The sequence below is a fragment of the Neofelis nebulosa genome, chromosome 7, assembly GCF_028018385.1.
Source record: "Neofelis nebulosa isolate mNeoNeb1 chromosome 7, mNeoNeb1.pri, whole genome shotgun sequence".
Classification (NCBI taxonomy): Eukaryota; Metazoa; Chordata; class Mammalia; order Carnivora; family Felidae; genus Neofelis; species Neofelis nebulosa.
In genome coordinates, this window is record NC_080788.1 from 109,375,655 (window position 1) to 109,391,206 (window position 15,552).

Consider the following 15,552-nt stretch of genomic DNA (forward strand, 5'->3'; position numbering starts at 1 on the left):
GAACATCACAATTGGATTCTTGTGTTTATATCAGCTGTCAAGGGAGCCCAGACGTTATAAATTAATATGTGAGATTGAAAAAGTATGTGATCGCAGCAAGTTTCAATGCAGCATCGAAATTTTTAGAACGGTCTCATTTTCATGAAATTGAAGCATATTAAAGGAAAACCTTCAAGATGTATCCGAAGTAAATAATCATTCTGTTAGAATTTAATGCAAGTTTTTAAAACACCTTAGAGTCTAAATGGTACATTATAGGATTAAGAATTATAAATGGATCCAGTGGGATTGAGCCCCCCCCCCCCCCCAGCCCCGCACACAATTTGGTACATTTTTGGTATTTTAACCTTTGTGGAAATCGTTTTTAAGGAATTGGAGATTTATATAGTAAGAGTTGTGGTTGGTAGACTGGCTTTACTCCTTAAAGTCCTTCCACTCTTCTGGGAGAGATTAAGATTAACTTCCCTAATCAGTATTAGCAGAAGATAAACTTGTTTATATGTTCTTGCTATTTCGTAGATACCATTTTGGTCCTTATTTCGTAGAATGATAAATTCTCTTTGTACACCAGAGAAAGCCCTTATAAAATTCAAAAAGTGAGTAAATAGGCCTGGACTTAATTCCAAGAGTTGACAGGAATTAATTGCAATTATTTTTGCGGAAATGATTACAATGCTTTTAATGAAATGATGAAGCTGCTATATTATAAACGTGAGGCAGATTACTTCTGTGTAGTGCCAATTTTCAGATCTTATTCTGTGCTGAATCATAATACTGTGCATCAAGTTATACACCAGTCATTTCTTTTTTTATATGCAATTCTCTTTAATTGTAAATTCTTTGCAGTTAGTTGAGATTATCACAAGCAGCTTTAATATATTTGAATTAATTAGTTACTGTGCATCACCCCCCCCAATTCTAAATTAGTTCTTAGATTTTGCTCAGTCCCATGTGTTATTTTCAAAATACTCTCATTTGGAAATTTAGCAAACTTGAATCGGATTGCATCATATTTCTTAATATAGAGGTTCTTATAACTGAAAAATTAAGTTAAACACTTAATAAATAGCTACTCAACAACATTTAGATGTTTGTTAAAGATATCTGGTTTTTATCCTTTTCTAACTAATAATTTTAAAACTTTCTGAAAAGGTAACTGAGATTGAGGGGCAAGGTACTTTCTTCTTACAATTTTTCCATTTTAAATGTGCTGTAGAGTCCAGTTTGGGAAGACAAATTTGTCTTCTTAAAGATGTTCTAGGAAACTAAAAAACTGAAGGATTGGAAGAAGTCACAACAGGATGGAATAGTTACAATAGATTTAACAGGGAATTTCATGTTGATTTCTTAGTGGTAGGTAGGGCCTGGACTTAATTTAATAGCACATTAATACTGATTTTTAGATTTCAGAGTAATGTCAAGAGGTTCATTGTTCTCTTTAAGGTGTCATGCCAGACTCCTTCAGTTTCCAAAAACAGTTATTGGATCGTTAGAGTAAAATTTCTGAGAATGGACATTTCTTAACTTCTTTAACTTTGGCCATTAAAGTCAAGAAGCTCTCATTTATTAGTAAACTTTTCTCTTGTTACAAGTGTACTTTGATTTTCCTCTTTTGAAGAAGAGCATGGTTGTAGTTGAGAGTATAGGATCTGGACTTAGACACTTCTAGTTAAGAGTCCAGTTTTTTCGCTTGTTAGCTTTGTGAGCTTGGGCAAGTTACTGAATGCTGTTGAGCATATTTCCTCCTTTTGGAATGATAATAATAGCAACCATCTCAGTGGTTATTGTCAACATTACATGAGATAATGTTCACTGTATGTCTGGTTTAGGAATCTTGGGAACACTGTATACTTGGAAATATGCATTACCTGTTAAAGTTCTATTTAAACTTCCACAACACTTAAAAACTTTTTTGCAAGTGTTTCCAAATATTTATGTTAGTTCTTCTCCCCGTCTTCATAGATTTTTTTCTAAATCTCCTAAAAATGAAGGCCAGCATTGGATTTAGAGCTTTAAAAGGGGTTCTTTTCCAGTTAAAACAGTATATCCCTGGGTTATGTTGGCAGCTAGCATCAGTTACTCTTCTTGAGCATCTGTTCTTCTCTCTACTCTCGGGTCCCTTCTTCACAATTCCTTACCCTGCTGTTTCCTCCCCAGATAGGCCACGTGTATTTACTTTGGGCATCAGAGATTAGAGTTGTAAACAAATATACTAGGCTTAGAGTTTATTTCAGTAAGGTATGTGCAAGTAACTTAAAGGTATGTGCAAGGAGTGGCAGTAACTTAAAACATTTTTTGTCTTGACTCCACAGTTAAGAGTAGATAGTTGCATAAATACTTATCTTTGCTAAACATGATAAGTTGATAAAATACTCCTGGTAAAACATGTGAACCTACACAATAGAAAAACTCCTCTGCTTATGAATTTCTCCAGGTAAGACTACTGGCCTCTGTCTCAAGGCAAGGCTTCAAGCTGTATGTTAGTCTGATTTTTTGAGGCTTGATTTGTATGAAGTCTGTATTAGTGCAGTCTTTTACCTGAACTGTGGTAGTTTGTTCCTGTAGTCCACTGGAAAGCATTTTGTGCCGTTGGGAGAATGTCCAATCTTTACCTGGTGATTTCCATTGTCTGCAGCACTAATGGTGTGTGGGCCCAAAGTTAAGATTTTGTGGTTATATTCTATTGTTGTATATTAAGAATGATGTGTAGGAGGCTGAGGAAGATTAGTCTTGACTGATGTTTTCTGAAGAACTCCTAACAGTTGATTATGTTTGCTGGTGAAGTTAAAAAAAACTGTTACCATACATGAATGTTAAAGATTTGGATTAGATTACTGAGTTTGTTCATAGATACGGCCTCTTAAAATGTAATTTTTAACATATAGATACTTCTTAAAATAATATATTCTTTGTTAAAATTTTTTTTTAATGTTTTCTATTTTTGAGAGAGGGAAAGGGAGACACAGAATCCGAAGCAGGCTCTAGGCTCTGAGGTGTCAGCACAGAACTCGATGCGGGGCTTGAACTCCTGAGCCGTGAGATCATGACCTGAGCCAAAGTTGGGACGCTTAACTGACTGAACCATCCAGGCACCCTTAAAATACTGTATTTTTATCTAAGATTGTTAACGTAAGTCTGTTTATAAAGTAGGAGAAAATAATCAAAATTAAATGTGTTGTTAGATAGTTTTCTGTTAAGAAATTGATTTTAATTCATAAGAATGTTCTCTTTTTATCTTGTTTCTTTTTTTTTAATGATGGGACTAACTATCCAGTTGGTGGATTTTAGCCAGCTTTCTGCCACTTGTGGTGTATGTATCGTGTATGTTTTCTGCCTAACTACAGAGCTAGAAAAAGAATTTGAAGCTAAGTCAATCATACTGCTCAGTATTTTTGGTAAAAGTTTGGCAAGAATTTTTGAAATAACTAGATCTTGGAATTTTAAAAATAATTTTATACCTCTCTTTCTTGGAGCATCAAGAATTAACTCTTTTGTATGTATATTGAGATTTAAATTAAAATTCGCGTTTCTGCAATAAAGACTACCAAACCCATATCATTTGCCAGACATGACTCTTTCAGAAAAATGGAATATATAAAATCTACATTTATAAAAACAAAATTTAAGTGATTTCCTCATGACTTGTTTTTCCATAGCTTTTGAAGTGATTGTGAGGTTTTTTTTAAATTGTGGTTAAAAAAAAAAAACCCCACATAATGTAAAAATTCCCATCTTAAGCATTTCTAAGTGTGCAGTTCAAGAGTAAGTGTATTCATGTTGTTGTATAACTAGAATTTTTTTACCTTGTAAAACTGAAAGCATTAAGCATTTCTCCTAGTTTCCCCCTCCTAGTTCTTGATGACCATCATTCTACTCTGTTTTTATGAATTTGACTACTGAATACCTTACGTTTGTGGAGTCATAAAGTTTTTGTCTTTTTGTGACTGGTTTATTTCACTTAGCATAGTGTTGTCAAGATTTATCCATGTTGTAGGCCTGTGTGAAAATTTCCTTATTTTTAAGGCCAATATACACTACATTGTGTTCATTCATCTTTTGGTGGACACTTAGGTTGCTTCCATGTGTTGGCTCTTGTGAATAGTACTGTTATGAACACGGGTGTACAAATATCTCTTATAGATCTTGTTTTCAGTTCTTTTGGATATATCCCCAGAAGTATGTTGCTGGATCGTATAGTAACTATTTTTAAGTTTTTAAGGAACTGCCATACTGTTTTCCATAGTGGCTGCACCATTTTATATTTCCACCAACGGGTGCACAGGGGTTCCTATTACTCCATATCCTCCCCAACATTTGTTAATTTCTGTTTTTGTGATAATGACCATTCTAATGGATATGTTCAAGTGGTTGTATTTTAAGGGTTTGTGTGTAATAACCAACTTAAAGTTAACAACAGAGAACAGTTGCCAGGGGAAGCTTTATCGGACATGAGGTTAAGCTTCTGTAAAATGAGAATTAAGTTTTTCTAGGGACTCAGATTTGATCTGCCAGTACATTTTCAGAAAAATACTTATTGATTAAAATGGCCTGTAACTGTTTTGTTGTTAATAAAGTTACACTTAATTGGTAACTTATTTTAAATGATTTTTAAAAATAATTGAAATGACTTATTTTCATAAGAAAATCACCTCCAAGATGATACCATTTAGTTCTGGTGATCTCAACTGTTGGAGTATTTCTTCATTTTAAAATTTAATTTACTTACAATATTAAACATAAAGATGATTTCACAGTATGATTTTCAAAATTTATTGTTTTGCAAGTGGTTCAAAAATCTAGTGATGGAACATAACTTATGGTGGTTCTTCACCTACTTGTTTTGAAAGTCACAATATATTTAGGCAAATTAAGTGTCTGCCACTTAATACTGCAATTTTCACTCATTTGTAACAATTTCCTGTGCTGCTTCTCTTTTCCTAATAGTTGGTGAGAATCTGTTTTGCCAACTGAAAAATAAGATTTAAAGGCAGTAAGTTTAAGTCTTCAAGAGTTCTGATATATTTCTGTTCTTAGAGATCTTGTAAATGACCCTCTCTCCTTTTTTCAATTATAAAATTGAAACATTTCAATGGGCAACATCACAAATGGGAATAATTGGAAGCTTGTGGTGTAAAAGAGAATACACACAGTGAGTTCTTAATAAATATTTGAATGAACGAAGAGAAGGCAGAGGAAGATTTTAAGGTTTTTAAAAGGTTTTTTGGAAGTCATTATTGTCCTCTCTTCTATGTCTTAATTTTCATAGGAATTTTTCTTATGCTTGGAAATGCCTTGTGTTACTTTGGAACTTCCTTGAATCTTGAAATTTATTTTTTTTGTTCTTTCAGAAATGTTTATAGTATCTATTAGAATCAGGCTAAAAAAATTTTGTTAGTAAATACAGCTATATCATACATACTTGGCCTTGAAAGTAAATCAGTACCCTATTTTAAGGTATGTTAAAACTTAGTGCTTGCCAATTCTATATTGGAGCACTGAGTAAAAAAAGTTTACCGAAAGAAGCATATGTATATAACTGCAGGAAATTCGCTAGTTAAATGTATGGAATGTGTCTTTACCTTGTTTCATCTTTAGCAAATGTTTCTTAAGTCTGCTCTAAACTTTCAGAAAGTTTGGACCAGTTTATAGTCTCCAGCAGTGTTGGAGAGTGCCAGTTTCTTGTACTTGGTCATCATTAAAGTTTGCTTCAAGTATGAAATACTTGAAGTTTATAAGTGTATTGGGATGCTTTCTATTGCAGTGAAGAGACATAACTCAAGCTAGTTTAAGGGGGTAAGGCAGTCATGGGCTTACACATGACAAGATACAACTCAAGCTAGTTTAAAGGGGTTAGGCGGTTAATTGGCTTACACAGTCTAGTTTTGGTTGAGAGAATAGTTAAATCCAGAGTCTCAAGTGATGTCCTCAGAGTATAACTTCTGACTTTCTCTTGACTATTACTTGGTTTATATGTCTTTGTTCTATATGCATGTTGGCCTTGTTCTGCCACTGACAGGCTATCTGTATGGTATGAAAGATGGTACCTAGCATTCCCATGCCTGCATTCATAGAGTTTGTGATTTAAAAAATGAAAAGAAACTGGCTCTTCTAGTATCCATATAGCTGTCTCCTGGATTAATGCCAGTTTGCCCTGCGTGGACTATTCATTTTTAACCATGTCAGTGGGGTTCCCTGATTACATGAGTCAAATGTCTTATTATAGTATTTCATTGTCTTGATGTAGATTATTAATTATCTCCTTATCTAGGACTCTTGGTCATTGCTGGTATTGTAATGAATGGACTATAGGTTTTTGTTGCAAATCATCTGAATTCGTATTCTACAGATACCAACCATAATTGTTCTTGCTGTGCACTTTGGGAAGCTTAGAGTCTCTTCTGTGGATTAGGGTTTTCATTTCAGGTTCCTTAAGAAAGAAGTAGAATGACTAATGGCTAAGAACTTAGGTGCTAGAGGCTGGCTGCTTGCTTTGCCACTTACTAGCTATGTGGTCTTGTACAAGTTGCTTTACCTCTGTAGATCTCACTTTCTTCATCTATAAATTAGGATAAGAATATTTGCCTTTTAGGATCATTGTGAGGATAAAAAAAGATATTAACTCATGTGAAACGCTCAAGAGTTCTTGGCACAAAGTAGGGGCTTAAAAAACTAGAAACTATTATTAGGTTCATATTATAATTATGTTTTTTCAGAAGAGTTTCACTCTTTTGAAGTCTCATATTTAGAATCATTCAAGCCTTCTTTGGGACAATCTAAGAACGGATGGTATCTTTTGGGCCACACCATTAGTAAACCTGTAATAGTAGTAGAATATTAGTGATGCTTTTCCTCTACATTGGTTTTTTTTTCTCCACGAATGCCTGGCCTTTGCAGGTTAAATAAAGATATTTGTGTGTGTGTGTGTAGATGTGCTGTTTTAAAGTAATTTTTCTGGGGTGCTTGGGTGGCTCAGTTGGCTAAGCGTCTAACTCCTGGTTTTGGCTCAGGTCATGATCTCGCTGTTCATTAGTTTGAGCCTCACGTTGGGCTCTGTGCTGACAATGTGGAGCCTGCTTGGGATTCTCTCTCTCCCTCTTTCTGCCTCTCCCCTGCTCATGCTCTCTCTCCCTCTCCCTCTCTCTAAATAAATAAATAAATAAATAAATAAATAAATAAAACAAAAACATGTTTTAAAGTAATCATTCTTCATAGTGATAATGGTAAAGGAAAAAAAAATATTCACAAGGCTCTTTATTTGGCTGTTAGAGGATGGCAAATTAAGAAAGCCTACTTTTCCATACTCTTTTGGTGTCAGGATCATTAAATGTCTTTTAATCCGTTTGCAGAGGAGAGTTGGAAATTGCTTGCCTTTGCAGATAACATAGCTAAAATGATTAAATGGGTTATATGTTAAACCAGTAGTCAAAGCCTTCACTGTGAATCGAGGAAGTACTATTTTTCTTGGGTAATGTGAGCAAGTTGATTTATTTCAGTGGTTCAAAAAATTTTTTTCAACCCAGGACCATTGCTCCAGCACCTAACCACTTGACCTGTAACAGGTTATTGTATATTCATTTGTTTAGCAGATATTTGTGCATCTAATTTGTCAAGCAGAGCATTGAGTTGTTGATGGCTCAGGCCACAGTTGAGTAATTAGTTTTTGGTGTTGATGCATCTGTTATGTAGTCCATCTTTTATTTTTTAGTACAGTGATTTCAAGTTTGGGGTTCTTGCAAAATGTAGACCAGGATTTAAATTTTGTTATTAATACCAATCATCACAGAAGCATCCTCTATAATTGTATTTACTTATTTGGCCAGTCTGCTTTGAGAATTTTGACATACACAGAAGCACTCTCATAAAACAGTCTATTCATTTCTGGCAGCTTTAAATGTTAGAAAGTTCTTTTGTTCCAGTATTTCTTGACACTGACCAATGTTTAGATCTCTTTTGGATCAAAGCAATCCCTGTGAACCTTTGAGATGTACCGTCTGAGTGTGCACTTTAAAAAAATGTAACTATTCCTTTTAGTGATCATTTGGTACCAATTTGATCATAAACAAATGCAACCTCAAACATAGAAAGTTTGTAGCAACAATATAGACTTATGTAGAGATTATTTAGATGATCCAGAATATGATTTTTTTCCCTTACATTGCCACCAGAACAGGAACACAATTTAAAAATTCATAAAGTTTACCTTCAATACTGTTTTAACTCTGTTGAGCAAAAGCCTGCCATCTTTTAATTCCCATGTATTACTCTCTGCATTTGAAAAAATCACCGAATCTGTATGACATCCTTTTCAAATACTTGAAGGTGGTTATTTCTATTCCTAAGTAAAAACATCCCCAAATTTCTTTAATTTTTCCATTTAAAAATTATTGAGCATCTGATTTGTGGAAAGGCATAGGCTATATTAAATATGGGAGCTTCAGTCTTCGGTGGAATCTGAGCCCTTCCACTTACTAATAGTGTTACTTCCTTTATATAGACAAGGAAACAGGATCAGGGGATTCATTGGGAAAATTTATTGGGTAACATTGGATAGGATTGATTAATGTAGGTGGAGGACCAAGACATTTGCTTAGGAGAGCTTTTTCTTTGTCATTGTTTCCAGGATCTTCATTATGGTCAGGGTTTAGAACTAAATAAAAATCTTCAGCTTGTGATTTCTATGTCTACACCTTTATTTCAATACATGTGAATTTTTTTATTAAGTACTTATTGTAACTTACATATTTTCTGTTATATTTAAGCAAGTAATTAAGGGCACATTCTTCTGAATACATACATCCACACACACATGTAGTGTCATTGACCTTCTTTAAGTTCCAGTGTCAGTTCTATTAATATAATAAAGAAAACAAAAGCATTTACAAGCTGAGGTGGCTAAAACGTAAAGGGAGAAGAGTAATAGAGGAGGTGATGTGCTTTGGGGAAAGCCATTAACACATAGCTGTTACTCAGGGACAGTGATTCTCAAGCCCTTTGATGTTTGTGACATTCATAAAGAGATTTAAAGGTGAATTTTAAAAATTGTTTAAAAGGTTTGAAAAAATCATTCTGTGGTTATTATGTTTTTTAATTGGTCATCTTTGAAGCCTAATTATGCTCTTGTATTTTATTACTCACTTGTCACTGAGCTGTACCATTCATTAGCTTCTTATTCCTAGCAATTGTGCCTCATTCTACACAGCATCGCCCAACCCACTGAGTGCAGTGTTCTGCCTGACAAACATAGTTGTCTAGTATGTATATGTAGTTGCAGCTAAAAATAAATTTTTCTTATTGTTCAAAATTTGCTGGCTAACCTGTTAAATCTCTGCTATAAGACCTGCTGGTGGGTCTCAAATTTCTGTGACTTAATCACCTGGGTGTTTACTTAATATAAGGATTCCCAGGTACCCACCTGTAGACATTCGGATTTGATAATTTTGGGATGAGATTCAGGAATTTTTAAACTTTACAAGCACTGATAGATGAAATACAAACTTTGAATAGCTCAGAGTGCTAAACAGAATCATCTGAGAGATTGTTTTTTGAAAGACACATTCCAGGTCTACCATTTGAATTTCCAGGGTTGGGATTTAAGCACAAATACCTGGGAAGAAAGTTCCATTACTGATGATGATGTATATCACAGATCAACCAGTGTCTAATCTAGTCTAAGTCCTTAATGTATTTTGTAGTTTTTGAGTTCCTAAGTATTTGGCAATGCTAATATATGAGAGATTGGATATGTTTCCTGTACATGTAAAGCATTTGGGCAGATTGAAAAAAAAAAAGTTAACCATTTTTGGGTGTTGAACAGTCTTTTACTTCTCTGGGAATTTTTGAAAGACACATGAAGTATTTTCTTAGAGTAGAGGGGCTCAAAGTATTCTCCAGAGCAGCATCATTGGTACCTACCTGCTAACTTGTTACAAATGGAGATTCTCAGGCCCCATCCAGCTCTCCTGGATCAAAAACCCTGGGTAAGGCCCAATAATCTGTTTCCAGAATCCTGCCAGTTGATTGTGATACAAGCTAAAATTAGAGTAATAGCTTCACATACACATTTTTGGTTTTATATATCTAGTACTTCATATATAGCAGAGGATCAAAGACTTTTTTGAGAGGCCAATACCAATTCTGAACCAGGAGAGAGATGATGTAAATCACTAGTTAGGAATAATCTAAAAACAAAAGCATATTCCTTTTACAGACAGAACTTTAGTACATAATATTGTCAACAGATGTAAATATGTTAGCTAATTAATAAGTTTATTTAATGTATAAATAGAACATTTTCACATTAATGCTACCTCACATGTGATATAGATTTTTTTTTCAGAATGTACCCTGAATTTAAAACCGTAAATCTTTCTTCCCTGTTTATTTTACTGCAGCATTAGAAAATCGAGTATTAAGCATTTCTGTGAGGTTATTGGAAGGAGAATAATCTATCTTTTCCCTAATTGTGGATATTTCCAAGATATTGCCAAGCTAGTAAGATAGTAAACACTTAAACCAAGAAATTTAAGTTCCTTTCAAAACTCAAATAAGTGTATGTATACTGAGTATTTTTCTTTAGAAACCATTTCACTTGATTTTATAATTTCAGATTAATTATGAAATGCTAAATTTAAAAGCCAATAATTAGATGAGAACGAGAGACTGAAAATATTAAATTATATTGCTTACTCAGTCACCACTTTCCGTTTCTCTGAAAGAAATATGATCGTTCCTGCTTCATTTCCAAAATGAAGGAAACATTTAACTCCTTTCTAATTAGTCTTTCTGGAAAACAAATTGAAACGTTAGATGACTACTTCTTTCAGACTTTTCTGACAAATGCAGGTACATAATAGTATCAGTTCACTGATGAATTTTGAAGTACAAAATATTCTGTGATCTTGCCATCTTGAAACTATGAATTTGCTAACTGTATATTGTGTTTTTCAGGTTTTATCTAAGCATTTGTAAGTTACATGTCTGTATGTACATGTGTACATACATACATACTGATTTACATATGTACACAGGTATTGTACACAGAGAGAAATGGATTCATATTCAAATTTTGTTGTATACCCTCTTCACAATACTATACTGTAACATCTTCTGTAAGCACAGATTAATTTTTGTAGACTTTTGTCTTGTGTCTTAAATTTTTGTTATTTGATTTTATGGAAAGATTTTTCCTAGGGCAAATGTGTCAGTTAGGGATTGACCTACTAACTGCTACTGGATAAAGACAAGAAACATAATGGTATATTTGTCCTAGAATGTAAGCTCCATGGGACAAGTAACATGGTCTGTTTTGTTAATCAGTCTTGCTGAGAACAGTATATGGCTCAATGGAGATGACTAAGAAATACTTGTTGAATAAATGAATAATATTCTTTAACATGAATATCCTAAAGGTTCATTTTTAAGTTTATTAGAAGTTAGAAGACATTTTCCTGGAGAAAATAGTTATAAATAATAACTAGCTGTCCTGAAAATGTAATTCATGTTTAATTTTAAATGTCACTGTTTGCAGTTTTTTTTCCATTAAGTAAGGATATATATTTTTAAACATTATCTGTTTGAAGTATTAGGGTTTTGCAGCAATTACCAGGTAGAAAATAGAACAACAAATCTTATTAATCGTAAGAATACTCGAAGTAATAGATCTGCTTGTCTAGGGGTAACCTCCTCTTGAAAAAAAAAGCCAATAAGATTAGAAATCAACTTAATAAAAATTTTCATGTCTTATCATGAAAATTACAACACTTCTTGAAAACGATTTTAGAAAACAGTCAAATCTTGTGTTTCTAGCTATGCCAGGAAGACATAATTATAAAGGTGTTGATTTAATTGATTAATAGCATTAACTACAACTCATGCATTTACCTGACCACATCAGTTTAGGAATAAAAAGTAAAAGACATTAGAGTATAGATTAGAGTGATAAAGGAAATAATCTTAAATCTTTAGCTTCTTTTTAATAAATTGGTATTCTAGTTTCTCTACCTTCTCCCTTTGCCTCCAGATCTCTTCTCTGGTGGCATCACTTGCTCTCTCTTTGGTGATATAGTATTGGTGCCACTCACTGTTATGCTGCTAGGTGATTTTTTTTTTTTTAAATCAGTAGCTTTTCTAACTTACATCTAGTATACCCACCAAATGCTTACTTACACTTGAAAGTGCATATCCATATAATCATGGTAAATCCAAATTGTATGCTTTGTTCATAGTACTAACATTATTATTCTGTTTAATTATGATCATAACGTGTAGGATTATGGGAGCACTGATGAAGCACATATTCAGGGATCCTAAAACAAATGTTGAAGGGTGGGGTAGTCAGCCTTCCATGGGCTGAAGTCAAAGTCAAATAGATTAGGGCTAAATACTAAAGCCAAGTGGAACTTACACACATCTCTACTAAGAATACAAAGGTAAAGATGAATGAGGCAGTTAGTTTCCTGCCTCCAAAAAGCTTTGAGGATTGTAGAGGAAGATAAGTACAGTTAACCCTTCAGCAATGCAGGTGGTTAGGGGCACTGACCCCCTGCACAGTTGAAAATCCACGTATATATTACTTTTGACTCCCCCAAAAATGTGACTAATTGCCTTCCCCTCAAAACTTGACTGTTAACTGGAAGCCTTACCGATAACTCTTAACACATATTTTATATATGTTTTATATACTGTATTCTTACAATAAAGCAAATTAGGGAAAAGAAAATGGTGTTAAGAAAATCATAAAGAGAAAATAACATTTATAGTACTATATTGCATTTATCAAAAAAAATTCCGTATATAAGTGGATCTACACATTTCAGATCTGTGCTGTTCAAAGGTCATGTGTATGTAGCAAAATAACCAGAGTGGTGAAATTTAGGGGAGAAGAACAGTTTTGGAAGACAGAGTAGAAACAAAATAATGCTGGGTTGAATCTTAAAAGTTTCTCACATAAATTTGCCAAGTCACATACTGAGAAGGGTACCTCAGGCTGAGAGAGACTGAGCGAGAAAGGAATGAAATATGTTTTTGAGTAACTGCAGTGTGACCAAAGGAATAGGGAATAATGAGGATGAAGAGATGGACAGGGAACTAGCTAAGGGAGGGTTTCTTTAGAAAATAGATTTTGTCCTGTGTACATTTGATGGGATTTTAAGCAGGGCATAATATGAGATTTCTGACTGTGGAATGATAATTGGGTAGATATTTGGGTGAAATTAAAGCACAGTAATAATGAAATAGTTCAGTCAATGGTTCCCAGATCTAACTGTATATCATATGCATCTTGGGAGTTTTACAAACCCAGAATTTTGGGCCCTGCTTCAGATCTACTGAATCAGAATTTACGAAGGTGGAGCCCAGAAGTTTGGAATGTTGAATGCCCCTAAATAATTATGATGCACCTAGACCAGCATTTGAAAATATAGCACTAGGTAACTATTTCTACAGTAGGCTAAGTGGGAGGCTATCCTGCTTGTCACTATATTCCTTATAACTTGAACAGTGCATGGTAAATGCTCAATAAATATTTATGTAACAAATATTTCTTGAATGAAAGAAGTTATTCTGAGGTTCAGGAAGTCCACTTCCCATCTTGTGTTTTGGTTCTCTATAGAGTTGTTTTCATGAACTGAGCTAATACATGAAAGTGTTTAACATAGTGCCTGATACACATTTAGTGCTCAATAAATGGTAGAAGGGGAAGATTTTCTTTGTCTTTTTTCTCTTACGTTACTTTGTATGATTAGGTATCTTGGCAATTGGCTTATGCTTAGCCAGCTTTGAAGTGAGTATGCAGATTGGTTTTACTTTGGGGATCCAGATGTGGAGCAAATAAAACACCAGCAATAGTGAGCTGAGATGTTTGAGTACAGTCTGGTGGGATTATATGAGGTAGATTGAATTACTATCCTCTGATTCTCTCCCCTTAGTGTTGGCAGTATCCACTAAAGGCTGTATTGCTTTGAAGAGCTGGTGGACAGTGGAGCCCAGAGCATCGCCATTGTAGGTGCTTTTGAATTAGGATTTTGGATTTATAAGCGGATACCAGGAAAGAGCCTGCCCATGAGTGCTTCTGAATGGCTTAGAGTCAAGTCCTAAATTCCAGAGCCAACCCCTCTACCTCTCCTTTATGTCTTGGGAGATGTGTAGACAAATTTTGAACTTTATAATGCCTGGATATATGTATACTTACCTTAGTAATTAGAATTGAATTTCTGAGAGGTAGCATAGTCTGTTGTTAACAGCATAGTTTTTAGAGCCAGACTGCTTGAGTTTGAATAAAGCTGTGCCACTTATTAACTCTATAAACTTGGGTAAGTTATTTAACCAGGTTCCTTATTTGTAACATGGTGATGATAATAAAAATTAAGTTAATTGATGAGAAATTTTTAGAGTACCACTGTGTACATAGTATAATCACCTTGTATAGGAGTTTGGATTAAAGCTGCAGGCCAAAATGCCAACTAAGAACATGAAAATTTCCTTGGAATTTCCTCTGGCCTGAGATTTTAAGAAGTGCAGGGCAGTTAAAACAGTGAGATGTACAATTTTTCACCTATCAGCTTCACAAAAATTAAAAAGGTAAAAAAGACCCATAATCTATATATTACAGCAGAGTGCGTGGAGAAATAGATAAACACATTCATGAATTTGCAGAGACAAAAATAGTTACAGACCTTTTTGGAAAGGTACATTTAAATGCCACATCCTTGGGGTGCCTGGGTGGCTTGGTTGGTTAAGCGTCTGACTTCGGCTCAGGTCATGATCTCACGGTCCGTGGGTTTGAGCCCCGCATCGGGCTCTGTGCTGACAGCTCAGAGCCTGGAGCCTGTTTCAGATTCTGTGTCTCCCTCTCTCTGTGCCCCTCCCCTGTTCATGCTCTGTCTCTCTCTGTCTCAAAAATAAATAAACGTTAAAAAAATTAAAAAAATAAATAAAATAAATGCCACATCCTTTTAGATCATGGAATTTCACTTCAGAAGTTCTGTCCTGTAGAAATACCAACATAAGAAGTGGAAAACAACAACTTGTACCTTCAAAGCCAGAAAGAGTTTTTAAAGCAGCAAATAATAGATTTGAGAGACTTTTTTAAAAAAAATGTATACATTAACTTTATTAGAAATAGGATGAAACAGGGTGCCTAGGTGGCTCAGTCGGTTAAGCATCCAACTTCAGCTCAGGTCATGATCTCGTGGCTCATGAGTTTGAGCCCCACATCCAGCTCTGTGCTGACAGCTCGGAGCCTGGAGCCTGCTTCAGAATCTGTGACTGCCCCACCTCTCTGTCCCCTCCCCAGTTCATGCCCTGTCTCTGTCTCTCAAACAATAAGTAAACATTAAAAAAGAAAAAAGTAAAAAGAAAAAAAAAAAAGAAAAATAGGATGAATCACTTCTTAACGTTTTGAATGATTGGCTCTAACTTCAGGTCTTAAAGTCACATGTATTTATAATCAGGAATGTTAATAGGCTTTTCTTTTATAATTAGACAACAAAAAGATGAATTAAAATATCTGCAATTATTTTGTGTCCTTGTTAATCTAAAGAATACTAAGCATTC

The 15,552-nt window shown here is 34.4% G+C and overlaps 1 protein-coding gene across 1 annotated transcript in view; it reads left to right on the forward strand.

The window, feature by feature from the left end:
- Nucleotides 1-15,552, forward strand: part of HIF1A (hypoxia inducible factor 1 subunit alpha) — a 42,109-nt gene that overhangs the window by 1,110 nt on the left and 25,447 nt on the right. The gene's annotated exons all lie outside the window — the stretch shown is intronic.